This window comes from Cervus canadensis, chromosome 7 (assembly GCF_019320065.1).
Source record: "Cervus canadensis isolate Bull #8, Minnesota chromosome 7, ASM1932006v1, whole genome shotgun sequence".
In the NCBI taxonomy this organism is placed as follows: Eukaryota; Metazoa; Chordata; class Mammalia; order Artiodactyla; family Cervidae; genus Cervus; species Cervus canadensis.
The window spans coordinates 21,100,797-21,120,202 of record NC_057392.1 but is presented as its reverse complement, the minus strand read 5'-3'; the positions used below and the strand labels follow the sequence as shown (position 1 = coordinate 21,120,202).

Here is a 19,406-nt window from a genome sequence, read left to right as displayed (position 1 = left end):
TTTGCTTGATAAGGTAATGAGAGATAAACTAGTTGTAATTAGTTGTGCTGTCTCTAGAAATGCAGGGTCTTTTTCCTGCCAAAAATGGGATCGGTGGCATATAGAGAAAAATGGAACTGGGCCAAGCCCGTGACTGTCATGTAGTTTAGCTAATTAGTAGATGAATGTGATTAAGAAGGATATGTTTTTTTTCCTCCTAATTTTAAAGTGCTAAAGATAGCAAGGGTTCTTACGAAAACTCCTTCAGAAAGAAACATGCAAAATACGTATTTTGAATGTATATTACAGGAAAAGTACTTAAGGCCAATTTTCAGGAGTGACTAGCCTTTCTAATATTTCTACTTTTCTTGTGAAGGTCAAGGGGAAAACACGGAATCTTCATTTTTTTTTGCATCTAAAGATCTAAAGAAAACTCATTTTAAAAAGTGTTCATTGAAGTATATACATGGCAGTGTCTGAGGTCACTTGTGAATTTTAAAATCAGAAACAACAGCAGTAAAATGGTATCTGTTTTTTAAATTTAAGCTCTAAATAATTCCTTTTCTATTTATTACATGAAGGAACTTCTCTCCTTGGTTTGTCAGCTTGTTTGTAAAGGCGTGAAGCCTGCCAGGCCCACAGGCAGACCTCACTCCCTCTCTAGTCTCTCCCCAGCCCAGCCGGTGATCAGGGAAGGCCTCATGCCATCCAGTCTGCTCTGTGTTCTCAGAGGTTTGACAGGAGCCGTCCCTTCAGGATGCAGGTCAGTGTGTCTGTGTGTGGCATAATGAGCATAATGGTGTAAGGTGTTTGTCTCATCCCGGATCCTTTTATAGCCTCGTGTCTTCCACTTATTCCAGAGGCCTTTAAAATTAACTAGAGTATTAAGCACAGCATCACAAGTCTGGGGCTTGAAGGAAATCGGCCAAGGCCTGTAGTCAGACCACAAGCAAGGAGGGTTTTTAATGAAAGTTGTAAATGTGGCCACTACACTGTAACTGTACTGCCATGATATTAATACAAGTGGAAAGGTTGATCAGTACTTTTGTAGGCGTACTGATTTTCTGAGAAGTTCTGAAGTCGAAGTTTGCACTGTTTTGCTCTTCTTCCAAGTAGTAGATGCTTAGACAGCTTCCCAAGGGCTCAACATAGGGTCCCTGACCTAGACCCTGGTACAGTGTATGACACAGGTTAGGATGCAGCATACTGTGGGGACAGGGCAGCCTTAGAAGGTGCGACGAATGACCCACTGAAAAGTCTCTGGATGCTTCTTAAGCCCAGCCTCAGGTGAGGAAGGAAAGGTCCATCCTTGTGGTCCACAGATATCTCTGTGCTCGGGGAATGCGCACATTGAAATTTGTCTCCAGATGTAGAACGAATGTGCTAGTGCATGTTACACAGTGAAGACTGTTACTGTCTTTTTTGTTGTTGTTATTTGTCGTCCTTCAAGTTTTTTTGAATTGTTTTAAAATTCACCACAGAAATGTAGATGGTGAACATAAAATTTACCATTTAACCCATTTCTAAGTATAGAATTCAGTGGTATTAAATATATTGACGGTGTTATGTAACCATCTCCTCTGTCTATTGCCAGAACTTTTTATTGACCCAGACAGGAACTCTGTACCCATTGAATAGTAACTCCTCATCTTCCATCTCCCCTGCTCCAAGCCCCAGTATCTATCCTCTGTTCTACTTCTGTCTCTCTGAGTTTGACTTCTCAAGAACCTCATATAAATGGAACCAAATATTTGTCCTTCTGGGTCTGGCTTATTTCACTTAGCAATGCAGTGTTCATCCATGTTCTAGCCTGTGTCAGGACTGCATTCCTTTCCTTCATGCCTAATATGCCATTGTGTCTTTGTCACACGTTTTGTTTACCCATTTGTCTGTTGATGGACATTTGTTTTAACCTTTGGCTGTAGTGAATGATGCAGTGAATGTTGGTGTACATGTATCTGTTTGAGTTCCTGCTTTCAAATCTTTTGGGTATGTACTTAAATTGAAATGGTTGTATCATATGGTCTAGGGTTTTCTCTGTATATAACATCATGTTGTCTGCAAATAATGATAGTTTTATTTTTTCCTTTCCAATTTGGATGCCTTTATTTCTTTTTCCACCTGATTGCTCTGGCTAGGACTTTCCATACTCTGCTGAATAAGAGTGGCAAGAGTGGGAGCCTTCTTCCTGATATTAAGGGGGAAGGTTTTAATTTTTTTGCTGTCAAGTATGATGGTAACTCTGAGCTTGTGGCCTTTGTAGTGTTTAAGTACCCTGTGGCTCAGAGGTGAAGAATTCGCCTTCAATGTAGGAGATGTGGGTTTGATCCCTGGGTCGGGAAGATCTTTAGAGAAAGAAAAGGTAACCCATTTCAGTATTCTTGCCTGCAAAATCCTATGGACAGAGGAGAGAAGCTTGGCAGGCTATAGCTCATGGGGTTGCAAAATAGTCAGACATGACTTAAGGACTAAACAACAACAAATGTTCCATCCATGCCCACTTTGTTGAGAGTTTTTATGATATATGTTGGATTTTTTTCAGATACTTTTTATGCACCTATTGGGATGATCATATGATTTGTATTCTTCCATTTGATAATGTGGTATATCACATTAACTGATTCATGGATTTTGAACTGTCCTTGGCATATTAGAATAAATCCCACTTGATCATGGTGCATGATCTTTTTATTCTTGTTGAATTTGGTTTGCTGATGTTTTGTTGAGGGTTTTTGCATCTGTGTTCAGGGATTGTTGTTCAGTTGCTAAGTTGCGTCTGGCTCTTTTCAACCCCATGGACTGTAGCACTCCAGGTTCCTCTGTCTTCCACTATCTCCCAGAGTTTGCTCAAATTCATGTCCATTGAGGTGATGCTATATAATCATCTCATTCTCTGCCACCCTGCCTTCAACCTTTCCCAGCATCAGGATCTTCTTTTCCAGTGAGTCGGCTTTTCATATCAGGTGGCCAAAGTATTGGAGCCTCAGCTTTAGCGTCTCCTTCCAATGAATATTCAGGGATTCATTTCCTTTGGGATCGACTGGTTTGATTTCCTTGCTGTCCAAGGAACTCTCAAGAATCTTCTCCAGCACCACAGTTCAGAAGCATCAATTGCTTGGCCCTCGGCCTTCTTTATGGTCCAACTCTCACATCTGTACATGACTATGGAAAACCATAGCTTTGACTATATGGATCTTTGATGGCAGAGTGATGTCTCTGCATTTTAATACACTCTCTAGGTTTTTCATAGCTTTCCTTCCAAGGAGCAAGTGTCTTTTAATTTCGTGGCTGCATGTTGTTGTTGCTCAGTCACTAAGTCATATCTGATTCTTTGTGTCCCCATGGACTGCAGCACGCCAAGCTTCCCTGTCCTCTACTATCTCCTGGAATTTGCTCAAAGTCACGTTCATTGGGTTGGTGATGCCATCTAACCATCTCATTATATTGGCCTGTAATTTCATTTTGTTGTTGTTGTTGTTGTTCCCTTGTCTGGTTTTGATATCAGGGTAATACTGACCTTGTAAAATAAGTTTGAGAACATTCCCGGATTTTCAGTTTTTTGGAAGAGTTTGAGAAGGATTTGTATCAGATTTTCTTTGAGTGTTTGGCATAATTCACCAGTGAAGCTGTCTGGTCCAGACTTTTGTTCATTGGGAGTTTTTTTGATTACTGTTCAGTGTCCGTACTAGTAATCAGTCTATTCAGGTTTTCTATTTCTTTATAATTCTGTCTTGGAAGATTGTATATTTCTAGGAATTTATCCATTTCTTTTAAATTGGGCCAATCCTAACGTCCAATTTGTTGGCATATAATCATTGATAGTCCTATAATCCTTTGTATTTCTTTGGTATCAGTTGCAATTTCTCTCTTTTCATATCTGAATTTATTTGGGCCTTCTCTCTTTTTTCTTAGTGAGCTTATCTAAAGGTTTGTCAATTTTAGCTTTTCATAGAACCGGCTCTTTAGTTTCTCTGTTTTAGTCTCTATTTCATTTATTTCCACTCTGATCTTTACAGCTTCCTTCCTTCTATTAACTCTGGGTTTTGTTTGTTCTTGTTCTGGTTCCTTCAGGTGTGACGTTAGATTGTTTCAGGTATTTATTATGTCTTGAGGTTGGGCTGTATCACTATGAACTTACTTCTTAGAACTGCTTTTAGCGTATTCCAGAGATTTTGGTAGGTTGTGTTTCCATTTTCATTTGTCTCAAGGTATTTTTTTTTATTTCTCCTTTGATTTATTTGTTAACTCACTTGGTTGTCCAGGAGTATGTTGTTTAATCACTACGTATTTGTAATTTTTCCAGTTTTCTTCATATAATTGATTTCTAGCTTCATACCATTGTGGTCAGAAAAGATGCTTGATATGTCTTCAGTCTCCTTAAATTTACCAAGGCTTTTTGGTGGCCTAGCATGCGATATATCCTGGAGAATGTTCCCTGTGTGCTTGAGAAGAATGTGCTGCTGCTTTTGAATGGAAAGTTCTATATATATTAAGTCCATATGGTGTAATTTGTCATTTAAGGTCAAAGTTTGCTTATAAATGTTCTGTCTGGTGTTGTATGAAAGGAGAGAAGGTTAGCACTCCCCTTGACAAGGATGGAAGAGGCTCTCGGGCCTGACAACACGCATACGGTTAAGGCATTGCCACCTACTTCGTGGCATCTAACCACTGTTTTTAAAGAGAAACCTTGAAAAAAAAAAAAATGTTCTGTCTGGATGATTAGTCTACTGATGTAATTGAGGTGTTAAAGTTCCACTATTTTTGTATTGCTATCAGTTTCTCCCTTTGGGTCTGTTAAGTACCTATGTTGGGTGCATAAGTATTTACAAATGTTATATCTTCTTGGTTAGATCAACCTCTTTATCATTATTTAATGCTCATTTTTGTCTTTTATTAGTCTTTGCTTTAAAGTCCATTTTGTCTGATGGAGTATCCCAACTTTTTTTTGGTTTCCATTTGCATGAAAAATCTTTTTCCATCCCTTCACTTTCAGTCTTGTGTGTGTTTTTATGTCTGAGGTGAGTCTCTTATATGCAGCATATAGATGCGAGTGATTTTTTATCCATTCAGCCACCCTGTCTTATGTTTGAAGCATCTAGTCCATTTACACTTAATGTAGTTATTCATAGATATGTACTTATTGCTATTGTGTTCATTGCTTTCAACTGTCTTGCAGTTCCTCTGCGATTTTTTCTTCTTCACTTGCTTTCTTCCTTTATGATTTAAAGACTTTCTGTAGTGTTATGCTTAGATTTCTTTCTGATTGTTTTTGGTGTGTCTACTATAAGAGTGGGAGCTGACTGTGGTTCAGATCATGAACTCCTTATTTCCATATTCAGACTTAAATTGAAGAAAGTGGAGAAAATCATTAGAACATTCAGGTATGACCTAAATCAAATCCCTTATTTGATGGAAGTGAGAAATAGGTTTAAGGGACTAGATCTGATAGACAGAGTGCCTGAAGAACTATGGACGGAGGTTCATAACATTGTACAGGAGACAGGGAACAAGACCATTCCCAAGAAAAAGAAATGCAAAAAGGCAAAATGGCTGTCTGAAGAGGGCTTACAAATAGCTGTGAAAAGAAGAGAAGCGAAAAGCAAAAGAGAAAAAGAAAGATATACCTATTTGAATGCAGAGTTCCAAATAATAGCAAGGAGAGATAAGAAAGCCTTCCTCAGTGGTCAATGCAAAGAAATAGAGGAAAACAATAGAATGGGAAAGACTAGAGATCTCCTCAAGAAATACCTTTGGTATCAAGAGATACCAAAGGAACTTTTCATGCAAAGATGGGCTCAATAAAGGACAGAAATGGTATGGACCTAACAGAAGCAGAAGATATTAGGAAGAGGTGGCAAGAATACACAGAAGAACTGCACAAAAAAGATCTTCATGACCCAGATAATCACGATGGTGTGATCACTCACCTAGAGCCAGATATCCTGGAATATGAAGTCAAGTGGGCCTTAGGAAGCATCACTACGAACAAAGCTAGTAGAAGTGATGGAATTCCAGTTGAGCGATTTCAAATCCTAAAAGATGATGCTATGAAGGTGCTGCACTCAGTATGGCAGCAAATTTGGAAAACTCAGCAGTGGCCACAGGACTGGGAAAGGTCAGTTTTCATTCCAATCCCAAAGAAAAGCAATGCCAAAGAATGCTCAAACTATCGCACAATTGCACTCATCTCACATGCTAGTAAAGTAATGCTCAAAATTCTCCAAGCCAGGCTTCAGCAATACATGAACCGTGAACTTCCAGATGTTCAAACTGGTTTTAGAAAAGGCAGACGAACCAGAGATCAAATTGCCAAGATCCGCTGGATCATCGAAAAAGCAAGAGAGTTCCGGAAAAACATCTATTTCTGCTTTATTGATTATGCCAAAGGCTTTGACTGTGTGGATCACAATAAACTGTGGAAATTTCTGAAAGAGATGGGAAACCAGGCCACCTGAGCTGCCTCTTGAGAAACCTGTATACAGGTCAGGAAGCAACAGTTAGAACTGAACATGGGACAACAGACGTTCCAAATAAGAAAAGGAGTACGTCAAGGCTGTATATTGTCACCCTACTTATTCAACTTATATGCAGAGTACATCGTGAGAAATGCTGGGCTGGAGGAAGCACAAACTGGAATCAAGATTGCTGGGAGAAATATCAATAACCTCAGATATGGAGATGACACCATCCTTATGGCAGAAAGTGAAGAGGAACTAAAGAGCCTCTTGATGAAAGTGAAAGAGGAGAGTGAGAAAGTTGACTTAAAGCTCAACATTCAGAAAACTAAGATCATGGCATCTGGTCCCATCACTTCATGGGAAATAGATGGGGAAACAGTGGAAGCAGTGTTAGACTTTATTTTGGGGGGGGGGGGCTCCAAAATCACTGCAAATGGTGACTGAAGCCCTGAAATTAAAAGACGCATAATCCTTGGAAGAAAAGTTATGGCCAATCTAGGCAGCATATTAAAAAGCAGAGACATTACTTTGCCAACAAAGGTCTGTCTAATCAAGGCTATGGTTTTTCCAGTGGTCATGTATGGATGTGAGAGTTGGGCTATGAAGAAAGCTGAGCGCCAGAGAATTGATGATTTTAAACTGTGGTGTTGGAGAAGAGTCTTGAGAGTCCCTTGGACTGCAAGGAGATCCAGCCAGTCCATCCTAAAGGAAATCAGTCCTGGGTGTTCATTGGAAGGACTGATGCTGAAGCTGAAACTCCAGTCCTTTGGCCACCTGATGTGAAGAGCTGTCTCATTGGAAAAGACCCTGATGCTGGGAAAGATTGAAGGCAGGAGGAAAAGGGGACGACAGAGAATGAGGTGGTTGGATGGCATCACTAACTCAATGAACATGAGTTTGGGTAAACTCTGGGAGTTGGTGATGGACAGGGAGGCCTGGTGTGCCTGGTGTTCATGGGGTCGCAAGGAGTTGGGCATGGCTGAGCGACTGAACTGAACTGAGCTGAACTATAGGTTTTGCTTTGTGGTTACCATGAGGCTTACTTGTAACAGCATATATATATGTATATATATATATATATATATATATATATATATATATAAGTTAATCTATTTTAAGTTAATAACAAGTTAAGTTTGAACACATTCTAAAACTCTGGGGACTTCCCTGGTGGTCCAGTGACTAAGACCCCATGCTCCCAGTGCAGGGCACCCAGGTTCTATTCCAAGTTGGGGAACTAGATCCCACATGCCACAACTAAGAGTTTTTGTGCTGCAACTAAAGATCCTGCATGCACTGTTTATAATAGCCAGGACATGGAAGCAACCTAGATGCCCATCAGCAGATGAATGGATAAGGAAGCTGTGGTACATATACACCATGGAATATTACTCAGCCGTTAAAAAGAATTCATTTGAATCAGTCCTAATGAGATGGATGAAACTGGAGCCCATTATACAGAGTGAAGTAAGCCAGAAAGATAAAGAACATTACAGCATACTAACACATATATATGGAATCTAGAAAGATGGTAACGATAACCCTATATGCAAAACAGAAAAAGAGACACAGAAATACAGAACAGACTTTTGAACTCTGTGGGAGAAGGTGAGGGTGGGATGTTTCAAAAGAACAGCATGTATACTATCTATGGTGAAACAGATCACCAGCCCAGGTGGGATGCATGAGACAAGTGCCTCGGGCCTGGTGCACTGGGAAGACCCAGAGGAATCGGGTGGAGAGGGAGGTGGGAGGGGGGATCGGGATGGGGAATATGTGTAACTCTATGGCTGATTCATATCAATGTATGACAAAACCCACTGAAATGTTGTGAAGTAATTAGCCTCCAACTAATAAAAAAAAAAAAATTAAAAAATTAAAAAAAAAAAAGATCCTGCATGCTGCAACAAAGACCGAAGATCCTGACACAGCCAAATAAGTAAATATTTTAAAAATTTAAAATTAAAACTCTGTATTTTCACTCTCCAGCCCATGCTTTAAGTTTTTGATGTCACATTTTGCATCTTTGTATTTTGTGTACCCCTTAATTAAATGTAGTTATAGTTATTTCTTTTTTCTTTTACTACTTTTGACTTTTACCCTTTATACTAGATTTATAAGTGATAATCTACTTTATTATATACTTAACCTTTTTGTTGTTTGGTCGCTAAGTCATATCTGACTCTTTGCAACCCTACAGACTGTAGCATGCTAGGCTCCCCTGTCTTTCACTGTCTCTCAGAGTTTGCTCAAATTCATGTCTATTGAGTCGATGATGCTAACTAATCATCTCATTCTCTGCTGCCCCCTTCTCCTTTTGCCTTCAATCTTTCCCAGCTTCAGGGTCTTTTCCGATGAGCTGGCTCTTCACATCAGGTGGCCAAAGCATTGGAGCTTCAGCATCAGTCCTTCCAATGAATATTCAGGACTGATTTCCTTTAGGATTGACTGATGTGATATCCTTGCTGTCCAAGGGATTTTCAAGAGTCTTCCCTAGCACCTGTTAACCTTTCCCAGTAAGATTTTTACTTTTATATGTTTTCTTGCTACTAATTGGTGCCCTTCCTTTGCAGCTTGAAGAAATCCATTTGATTTTTCTTGTAGGGCCAGTTTAGTGATGATGAACTCTTTTAGCTTTTGCTTGTCTGGGAAATGCTGCTTCTTCGATTCTGAATGATAACGTTGCTGGGTAGTGTTCTTGGATGGAAGTTGGTTTTTTTTTTCCATTTTAGTCCCTTCTGGCCTGCAGTGTTCCTGCTAGGAAATCATCTCAAAGTCTTGTGGTGGCTCCCTTATATTATAACATCTTATGGAAAAACCCCAATTTTTTTGCCAATCCATTATGAAACGGCTTTCCAGGTGGCTCAGTGGCAAAGAATCTGCCTGCCAATGCAGGAGATGTGGGTTCGATCCCTGGGTTGGGAAGATCCCCTGGAGGAGGAAATGGCAACCCACTCTAGTATTCTTGCCTGGGGAATCCTATGGACAGAGGAGCCTGGTGGGCCACAGTCCATGGGTCACAAGAGTCAGACATGACTTTGTGACCTAAACGAAAACAACAATATACAGTGAGTTGTTTTTCTCTTGCTGTTCTTTCTTAAGATTCTCTAACTTTTGACATTTTAGTTACAGTGTGTCTTGGTTTGGGTCTCTTTGGGTTCATCTTGTTTGGGTCTTTCTGGGATTCCTGAATCTGATGTCTGCTTTTTTTCCCAGGTTGGGGAATCTTTCAGCCAGTATTTCTTCAAATAAGGTTTCTGCCCCTTTCTCTTTCTTTCCCTTCATTCTTGGACCCTTGTAATGTGACTGTTATTCTACTTGAGGTTGTCCCATAGGTCCGTTAAGTTATCTTCACTTTTAGAAGTTCTTTTGTCTTTTTGCTGCTGTGTTTGTATGAATTCTTCTGCCCTGTCTTAACAAACCACTGATCTTTCTTCTGTTCATCTAGTCTGCTATTGAGTCCCTCTAGTATATTTTTCATTTCAGTTACTGTACTCTTCAACTTTGAGACTTCTATTGGCTACTTTCTTATATTTTTCTGTCTGTTTGTCCAGGTTCTCTGTATTCATCCATTCTTTTGTGTTAAGTGAGCATTTTTATTAACATTACTTTGAATTCTTTATCAGGTAAATCAACTTATCTGTTTCTTAGAACATACAAAGTAATTGTTCAAAAAATGACTCCTAGCCTTAGTTTATTATGTTTTTTAATTGAAGGCATATTTTCAGCCCAGCTTTTCAGAATAAATTACTTAATGCAGACTGTTACTCTTGGATATCTGTAAGGAGAGTCCAGGTGGCAGGAAGAGTGAGTGCACAGGCCCAGGACACTTGTTTTGGGACTGATTGAGGACAGCATTGAGAGACTTCCCTGGTGATCCAGTGGTTAAGGATTCACCCTTCTAATGCAGGGGACACGGGTTCCATCCCTGGTTGGGGAACTAAGGTCATGCATGCCTTGGGGCAACTAAGCCCACGCACTGCAACTATTGAACCCATGTGCTCTAGAGCCCATGCTCTGCAACAATAGAAGCCCCCATGAACTGCAGCTAGAGAAAGCCCTTGTGCTGCAAAGAGCCTGCACGCCGCAGTGAAGACCCAGTGCAGCAAAAAGAAAAAGACAGCGGTGCAGGCCAGGCCCCCGGGGTGACCTCAGGGTTCGCTCTGTGTGATGGCAGAGTGTCGGGGACCTGGGGGCAGGAGCAACGTCTGATTTTCATTGAAAATGTAGAAAAGATCCATTCCATTTTTGAGAGCATTTGGTTTCCTGGTGGCCATCAGGGCCTGTGTCTGTACCAGCCCGGTGCTCACAGCCACTTTCTGCAGGTGAGGGGACAATCCAGAGAGACTGCACTGCCTGCCCACGTGGTCCAGCCACGATTCAAGCCCGCCTCCCTCTTCAGTAGCCCTTAATCACAGCACAGTCACTTCCCCTCCCAGGTGTGTGTCCACCCTTGTCTGGTCAGTTGTGCTCCAGATCAGAGTCTTGTCCTGCTCTGCGCCCTTCACAGTTCTGGCAACTAGCACTTTTGGTCCTCTGGCATCCTCTTTGGCCACCATGCTCTTGGAGCCACCAGCAGACCCACAGGGTGGTGGAGGGAGGGAAAGAAGGGAGGCAGGGACAGTGGCCAGACGCCCACCAGTCACCCCTCTGCCCACCCCATGCGGTGTTCACACAGCACGTACTGGCATGCCACAGGCTCCTGTGGCAGCCTGATCACATGGTACCGTTTAGAAAGATAGGGAGAGATGCAGATGAATCATCAGTATTAAAAGTGTTGAATTTTAGAAGATTCTGTTCAGTGTTTGCAGGTCGATTTGCAGGATTAACATTCTTGTTTAGTCTTTCTTTGAGATCCATAGAGCTGAGGCAGGGGAGGCCAGGAGCAGACAGAACCTCCCACCTGCTCTCGGCCAGAAAGCCAGCTCCAGATGCCCCAAGACTTCCAAGACTTGCCCTAGGGGCAAGGCCGCAGGCCCAGGGAGAAGTGACCCCTGGCAGGAAGCACTGGTGCTTTTTCTTTTTGTTCTTTAACCAAATGCCAGCAGAGGAGAAATAAAGGGCAGCTGACACTTGGAAGATCATTTAAGGGTAAGAGAGCAAGCCCCTTGGGCTGGCACGATACGCACGACAAGCTCATTTTTTGTGGCCGTGGAGCTCACCTCTTCAGGTGAGCAATGCTGTTTTTTGAGGTGACCCGTCACCCTGACTTTCTTATATAAACAACATATCCCAAACCTGCTGCCTTTGGACATTGTACCTGGCACATTAACTCTTCTTGATGAATCAAGGCACTCGCCACCCAGGGAGCAAGTTTGGAATCTTGGTTCTACACTTGCCACATGGGCCCAGAACCGTGGGCTTCTCCCTTCAGGTCCCCTAGTCTGCAGGAAGGTGCCCTGGGGAGTAGCAGAGCCCCTGCCTGCACCGCCCACACCCAGGCCGCACCTGATGCCCCTGTACCCCTCCCACTGGCTGGGCCAGCAGCCCCTGCTTTTCTGCCACCTTGGTTCTCACCCAGCTCCCCAGGAGGGGAGGAATAGCCAGCCCTTTGAAGGCCTCTGTGGCGAGGCCTGGGCTGCAGATGTCCTCCTGCCCTGGATTTTATCCTCCTCTGGGGCACATGTGCATGGGATGGCGGGATGCCGCAGTTAAAGCCACGATGCCCGCTTTCCTGTGGCCTCTGCTCTTGCTGCTGACCTGCTCTGCTCCCCCGGCCCGCTCCCCCGACGTGCACACCAGTGTGGAGTCTCCTCGCACCCCTGCCCCCGGCACTTCCTGCCTGGACCACATGTGGACACAGGTCAAGTTCAGTAACGATGTCCCTGGCATGACTGTGAGTGGTTGCAGCCACAGTTGTTCTTGTCTAGGAGTGTGTGTGTCTGTGTGCATGTGGGTCCGGGTGTGCGATCTATACGTGTGTCTGCATGTGTGTATCTGTGTGAGGTTTGTCATTCTTTTCTGTGATGCTGAGCAAGTGGCCTGGCCCTGGTTACCCTGTTATGCCTAGTCTCCAAGCCCATGAAATCTGGCAGGAATTTGGCCACAAATGAAGAAAACCCAAGCCTCAAGGTGTAGATTGCTTTCCAGGAGTGGAAGGGATGCATGTAAGAGGGTGAAAATGCAGAAGCAGCAGTGTCCTTGGAGATTGTCCTTCAGGGAATGGCCTCGGCCTCAAGTTGATGGCACTTGAGGCTGGCTGGGGGCCACTCCCGGGGCGACCGTCACCCGTGCTTTGTCTGAATGGACCTGTCACTGAGGGGTGGTTGTTTTCTGTGTCACGCTGCAGTCAGGAACTTCCAGCGCAGAGCCCAGGAAGCCATTGTGAGCCAGGGCCTCTGCCGAAGGGGCTGGACTGGGGTTCAGGTTGGACACTTGTTCTCCTGTCCCCCTTGCTCTGTGTCCCCAGGTTGGGTGGGGCCTCGGGTTTGTGTGTTTATGGGAGGGCTGTGCCTGCAGGTCTCCGGGCAGGTGAAGACCACCTGTGTCTCTGGGGCTGTATACCTGGTTAACTGTTTCTGGCTGTGGACCAAGTGTACTGCGCTCTGACCCTGGGCCAGGCTTCAGGGGGTGGTGACGGTGACAGATGACAGGCCCCTGAGCCTGCAGGACAGAAACTCTCTGAGGTCAGGTGTGCACTTCCCTTTGAACCCAGCAGAGCGAACAGTATGCAGGGCTGGAGGCTGGCCTGAGGCAGAAGCCCATTTGCTCCTTGCTCTGCTCCCCTCGGTCCCAAAACCTCAAGCCCCTTTCTTAATCTGGTCTTCCCACCTGGACTGGAAAAATCCCGCTCCTGGAAGTTGCCCAGAGAAAAGCCCTGACGTGTCGTCAGGGGGTGGGAGTGACAGGGAAATGAGCAGACCCGGTCCTGCCACTGGAGGCGGAGACACACTGTGGGGCGGGGGTCCGCCTCGAGGCCCAGCTGCCTGCCCACCGGCCCCTCCCGCCTGGGGTCGGATGCCGCCTTCACCCCCCTGAATGCTGACGTCACAGCTTGAGAGACTCAGCTCCCAGGAACACAGGGCCCCTGATGCTGTGGTCGCGTAGGAAGCGCTGGCCGGGCTCTGGCAGGTGGAGAGCCTTCCTGTTTGTCCTGCAGTTAGTCACAGCGACTGTGACCAGGACGCGATGTCTGGGCCTGTTAATCCCCAGAGCCCCGCCTTGGGCTTGCACAATCAGCCCTTGAGGGCAGCACAGCTTCTCCTTTCCCCGGAACCTGCCACCCTTGCCCCACTGGGCACGCACTTCCTCTTCCAAGCCGTCCCGGAACATTTTGGCCTGGGCCATGCTCTGCTGTCTTTGGGAGGGGCAGCCTTCATGCGGTGGGCAGAGCCACTGCTCCCATGTCCCCGGCCAGAGGGCCTGGGCTGGGGGGCTAGGGGGCAGCCCAAGCCCCTGGCAGGTGAAGGGACTCGCCCCGCTCCGGGTTCCTAGGGCTTGAGAAGTGTGCTCAACAGGAAAGCAGACAGGCAGAAGTTCCACTGGGTTCTGCTGTTTTGTGAGGGTGTCCATGGAATCCCCTGTGGCCATGGCCTCTGAATGAGAGCTGGATGATGCCCACGGGTGGTTCACACAGCTCCCGCCTACGGCACCCAGGCTCCCAGCGGGCAGCCAGCCCTCCCAGGGCCCAGACACAGACCAGCGGGGAGAGGGACACTGGGCTGGTCCCCACCTGGGATACGGGAGGGTGTGTGGGAGGAGAGAGTACCTCCCCCAGCACTCTGCTTCCGACTCCACCCCCTGATCTCCGTCCGCTAGGTCAGGGAAGTGCAAGTCTGACCTCAGGTGACAGTTCTTCATTCTTAGAAAATCACTCGAATGGGGCCATGTAACAGAAAGGGGCTTTTTCACACTGTCCATGGGGTTTTCCATGGGGATTGAAAGCAAAAGGAGAAGGGGGTGGCAGAGGATGAGATGGTTGGATGGCATCACCGACTCAATGGACATGAACTTAAGCCAGCTCTGGGAGCTGGTGAAGGACAGGGAAGCCTGGTGTGCTGCCAGTCCGTGGGGTCGCAGAGTCGGACAGGACTCAGTGACCGAACAGCAACAGAAAGGGGTGGGGCCCTGGAGCCAAGCTGCTGCTCAGGGTCGCGTCTGAGTCAGCTTTCGCTTGTGCATTTGGGCTGTGTTGTGTTTTCTGCTCTAGTTTTCATTTCTCCCCGGTGCATTTTGTCTGGGCTCCTGCTGCAGTCTCTGCATTTCTCTAGAATGCCCCAAGCACACGAGCAGTCAGAGGGCGAGCCTGTCCTCAGGCAATGACCCCGAGGACACTGGACAGATGCCCTGACCCCACGCCCCTGCCGCGTTGCTGGTTCCCGGCCTGTGCCCAGCAGTGTGGAGAGTCTTGTCTGAGATTCACTCGACTCCTCACTGCTGCCCAGTGCCTCAGAGGTCCGCCCCACCGGTGTCTCTGCCGTCGGCCCTTGCATCTCCCAAAGGGACAGGCTCCTGGGGGTCTGGTGATTTCCAGCTTGGCACCCGAGCTTCTCAGCCCAGGGATTTTCTGCATGTGGCCCTGAGCAGCTCTGTTGTGGGGTGAGGCTCTGAGCCCCGGACCCCGGCTCATCTTCACTCCCTCCACTGCTGTCCACAGGTGTGGCTGGCGGTGCCCCCGTTGCCTGGCCCCTCGCCCTCTCCCCAGGCTCCTTGACGGGCCACTGGGGCTGCCTGGCCGGCACTCCAGGGTCGAGTGCGCCCTGCCTGCTGCTGGCCTGGGTGGTCGACGGTGCTGCATTGTGTTCTCCCCAGCTTCTTGGGGGCCCCAGAGCTTTAGTCGCTGCTATGGTCTGAATGTTTGGGTCCCCCTGAATTCACACGTTGACCCCCAAAATAATGGCACCAGGAGGTGGGACCTTTGCCTTGTGACGGGACAGTGTCCTTGTAGAGAGAGATGACCTCTCTCTCCCGGGTGAGGACACAGCAAGAAGGAAGTGGCCGTCTCTGGGCCAGGACAAGGTCCTCACCAGACCCCACATCTCGGATGCCCAGTGTCCCGAGCTGTGAGGACTTTCTTTTGTGTGTGGGCTGCCCGCCATGGGGACCAGTCACATCAGCTGGTAGAGATGACCCACAGGGATGCATGGTGTGGCTGCTGCCCTCTGGTCCCCGGCCCCCCTCCTAAGCCTTCTTCAGAAACATCCCAGGTCTGCTCGTGAGCCCTGTTTGTCCTGGGGCGGAAGGAGTCCAGGAGACGCCCTTGTCATGCCCGCTGGGGCTGGAGCGTGTCTGAACCCTTGAGCGCTCACACTTGGAGTGAGGTGGGACAACAGGCCCACAGCTAGGCAGGCCATCTGAGACCTGCTCTTGGCATCCCCTCCTCCCCGGGGACTCCCCCAAATGCTGGGCATCCTCCACACCATGCCTCCGCTCTGGCCCTGCGCTAATCCTGCTGCCCTGCTCGTCAGACCCAGGCAGATGCACTCCCTGAGCTCAGCACATCCCCCGCACAACTGGGCCACGTCGGTGCCCTGGCCGCCTCCCCCAGACCCTCCAGGCAATGACTAAACTGTCAGTTATTCTTTCACGGGCCAGGAAACAGAGGTTTTGAGAGGTTAGGTGTTGCGTCCAAGGTCACGTTTCTAGGAAGAGTGGGTGGGACTTGAATCGGGCAGTTAGATGGTACAGCCTTGGCATATGTGATCGGAGGAACTAGGTGTCGGAAGGAAGACAGACAGGCACTGCCTGAGCCGGACTCTGCGGGGTGCTCAAGGCTCTGCCAAGGGCTCAGAGGACGGGGTGCCTCTTGGAGGGGAGTGAGAACTGAGGGTGTCCCCAGGCCTGGACGGCGTTCAGGGCCAGCGTGGCCTCTCAGCTCATGTGTCTCATCTCCCCACCAGGCTGTCCCCTTGGCTCCCTGTGTCTGGCAAATGGTGCTGCATTCAAATGAGGGCCGCTTATCCCGGAAGGAGGGTCCTGGAGGGAGCCCATCCTGGGGGCTGGGACACAGGACATGCACGCTGGGCTTGTGTTCGGAATGTCTGAGGAGGTTGTGTAATGGATGGCCCACAGCTGCTCTGTCGAGGCTTGGCTGCGGGGATAATGACCCAGCCTGAAGGGTCGCACCATGGAATGATACACACAGAGGAGAATGGCTGAGTCGTTCTTGGCGCGGGGTGGGGGGGTGGGGGAGGCCAGGAAGGGAGGTCACCTGCCAGAGCTTTCTCCAGAAATCACAGGCTGCCTGGAAGCCGTGTGCCGCACACTCTGACCGGGTCAGCGTTGCAGGGTGATGGGAAAGGGCCCACGGGAGTGTTCTTTCTTGACAAAAATCTTCTTGGCACGAACACCTTTCCTGTCCCTGTGACCGGTGAGAAGGGACCTGTGGTGCAACCCTGGCCCTGTATGGGAGGCTGGCAGGGGTGGACACAGGCCTTTCAAGGCCAGCAGGCAGTAAGGGCTGGCATGGAGGGCAGTGTCCTAGAAGGAAGGGGACCTATCTGAGGGTGGGTGCCGAGGGCAGGGGGGGACAGGTCTGCTCCGTGGTGGGGGAAGCTTCCAGCATCGCACCACCCTGGACCCGCCTCTCTGGGCTCTGCCTTTTGTGAACACTGGCCCCCACTGCTCCCGGAGACAGACGTCAGCAAGGCCTGCACTTCCTAGAAAGCTGGTTACCAGATCTTTCCTGCAAGCCATCCATTCTTGGGAAACATGAGGAGGGCAGAACATGGACGTTACACTGTCCTGGCGTCTGGCGTCATATCCGAGTTGGCGACGAAGGGCTATTGCAACACTCCTGGGCCCGAGTCCCAGCCCCTCTCCTCACCGTCCCTGGTTCAGATCTGCAGGCGGGGGAGGAGGGTGTGGACAGCGGAGCCCTGCACACTCGAGGGCCCTGGTCCTGGGAGTGTCTGGTTCTGGGTCTGGGTGGAGCATGTGGTGCTGAGCAGGGGTGGAGGGTGTGCATGCCTGCATGTATGTGAGCACATGTGTGGGTGCGTGTGGGTGTGGGTGTAGACATGTATATGTGGACTGAATCCAGCTTGATGGAGCCCTTCTCTCCTAGCCCTCTGCAGATGTGGCTCCAGCCGTCCAGTGGAATGGGTAGGGGGTGGGGGAGTGGGGAGCAGGGGCTGCCTCCCTTGGACTGTTCCCCCTTAGAGTGCTGTCACCATCAGCCTCCCCACCTCATGTAGGGTTTCTGTCCAAACTCCCAACTGAACCCTCCTCCAGGGGTCTCCCCAGAGCACACAGGGAGATGGGTGTTGGTGGCAGTTGGGGGGCAGTGGATAGACTTCCCTGGTGGCTCAGGGGTGTTCTTGGCTTTGCTGGGAAAGGAGGTGGGCGTCACCCTGAGAGGTTTCCTAGTGTTGGAGCAGGGCCCACGCCTGCCAGCCTGGACTGTGAAAGCTGCCTTGCGCAGGGTTCCGCCTGGTGCATGGTGGTGGTGGGGGGTCAGTGGGCAGAAGAGGGCATGGAGGGGGTGTGGGTGGGAAAGAAGAAAGGCGTTTGTATAGGCCTCCGCCCCATTCTGGTGGGTCCCCCACCCTCTGCCTGCACATATGGCTGGCCGTGCACTCCCCCCACGTGGGAGGCAGGACAGGGCAGTGGATTAAACCCTGGACACCTCCAGTCCGGCAGAGGGCCAGGGTGTTTGATCATTGAGTCCCTCCGGACTTTCTGTGTGTATTGTGTCTCATGCATCCCGTGTAATAGGAGCTGTGCATGTTGACACTCGTGTGAATGTGTGCACACGCAGTTTGTGCAGGTGGGTGAGCAGCTGTGAAATCCGCCTGCCTGGGCACTCGCACTGTCTCACTCGGGGAGCTGGGCAGCGGGTGGCAGGAGAGGAGAGGCCAGGGCTCTTTGCAGGGAGGATGTGGCACACCTCCCCTGTGATCTAAGAACTCCCTCCAGCCTCCCTGCTTCCCAGGGAGTTGCCTGATGCATGCCATCCACCTCCTTTCAGGGAGGCCATCCTCGGCTCCATCTTTGCCGATGAGGAAGCCAGGGCAGCAAGGTACTTGAGCAGGTCACCCTGATGCATGACTTTGACCCCATCTCCTTGGATGTGCACTGGCCCCCAAGCCACGGATGCCAACCTGTCCCTGCTGGTCAGACATCAGACTCATAGGAAGGAGTCCCCTTTGACACTGTCACTTCCATGAGGACCAGTGGCTCCAGGCTGTGAGGAGTGGCACCTGGCTGGATGCTGGGGAGGAGAGAGCAGTCATCAAGTGCCCGGGGAGAGAGAGGCTGGCAGCCTCCAGGGGGATTTCTCCCCACCAAAGCAGCAGGCACAGGACACTGCCAAGGGGGATGTCTCGGGGGGCCTGCCTGTTTCAAAGCAAGGAGTCCGTGGGCTGGGGTCTCCACGCTGCCAGTCGGCCTCACAGGTGAGTGCGTGCGTGTGTCCAGGTCTCAGCTGGCTCAGGCTGCTGTGACAAACACCACCGAGGGGACGGTCAGCCACAGACGCTGTCTCCAAGCTGTACGCTGGAGTCTGAGGTCGGGTATGGGCGGGGCTGTTCCTCCCGAGGCCTGTCTCCTGGGCGTATAGGTGGCTGTCTGCTCCGTGTCCTCACGGGGTCGTCCTGTGCCTGCCAGTGTCCTGGTCTCCTCCCCCTCTTAATCAGGCAGCAGTTCTATGGGATCAGGACACCACCCCCCGCCACCACCGTGACCTCGTTCTCCCACCATCACCTCTGTAAAGACCGCATCTCCAAATGCGGGCCCGTCCCGAGGTGTGGGGTCCAGGGCTTCAACATACACATCTGGGGGACACAGAGCCCCCCCATTTTCTAGGAGCCATGGGCACTGCTTCACCTGTGACACTGGGCTTGTTTCCATTTCCCGTTCTTTCTCTCACGTTTCTTGGAGGTGCAGCTATATCAGCTGGATTTCCAGGTGGGGAGGCTGAAGCTCAGAGAGGGGAAGAGACATGTCCATAGACCATGTGGGTCCAGCAGAGAGGAGGGTGTGGACGCTGGGCCACAGCACGACGTGACGAGTGCTCAAAAAATGGCTCAT

At 48.9% G+C, this 19,406-nt stretch overlaps 1 non-coding gene across 1 annotated transcript; it reads left to right on the top strand.

Moving 5' to 3' along the window:
* The first annotated feature begins 4,530 nt into the window (after nt 1-4,530).
* LOC122445686 lies at nt 4,531-4,656 on the top strand. Its single transcript, XR_006270641.1, has one exon. It is a non-coding gene; the product is annotated as a U6atac minor spliceosomal RNA (small nuclear RNA).
* Nucleotides 4,657-19,406: the final 14,750 nt, after the last annotated feature.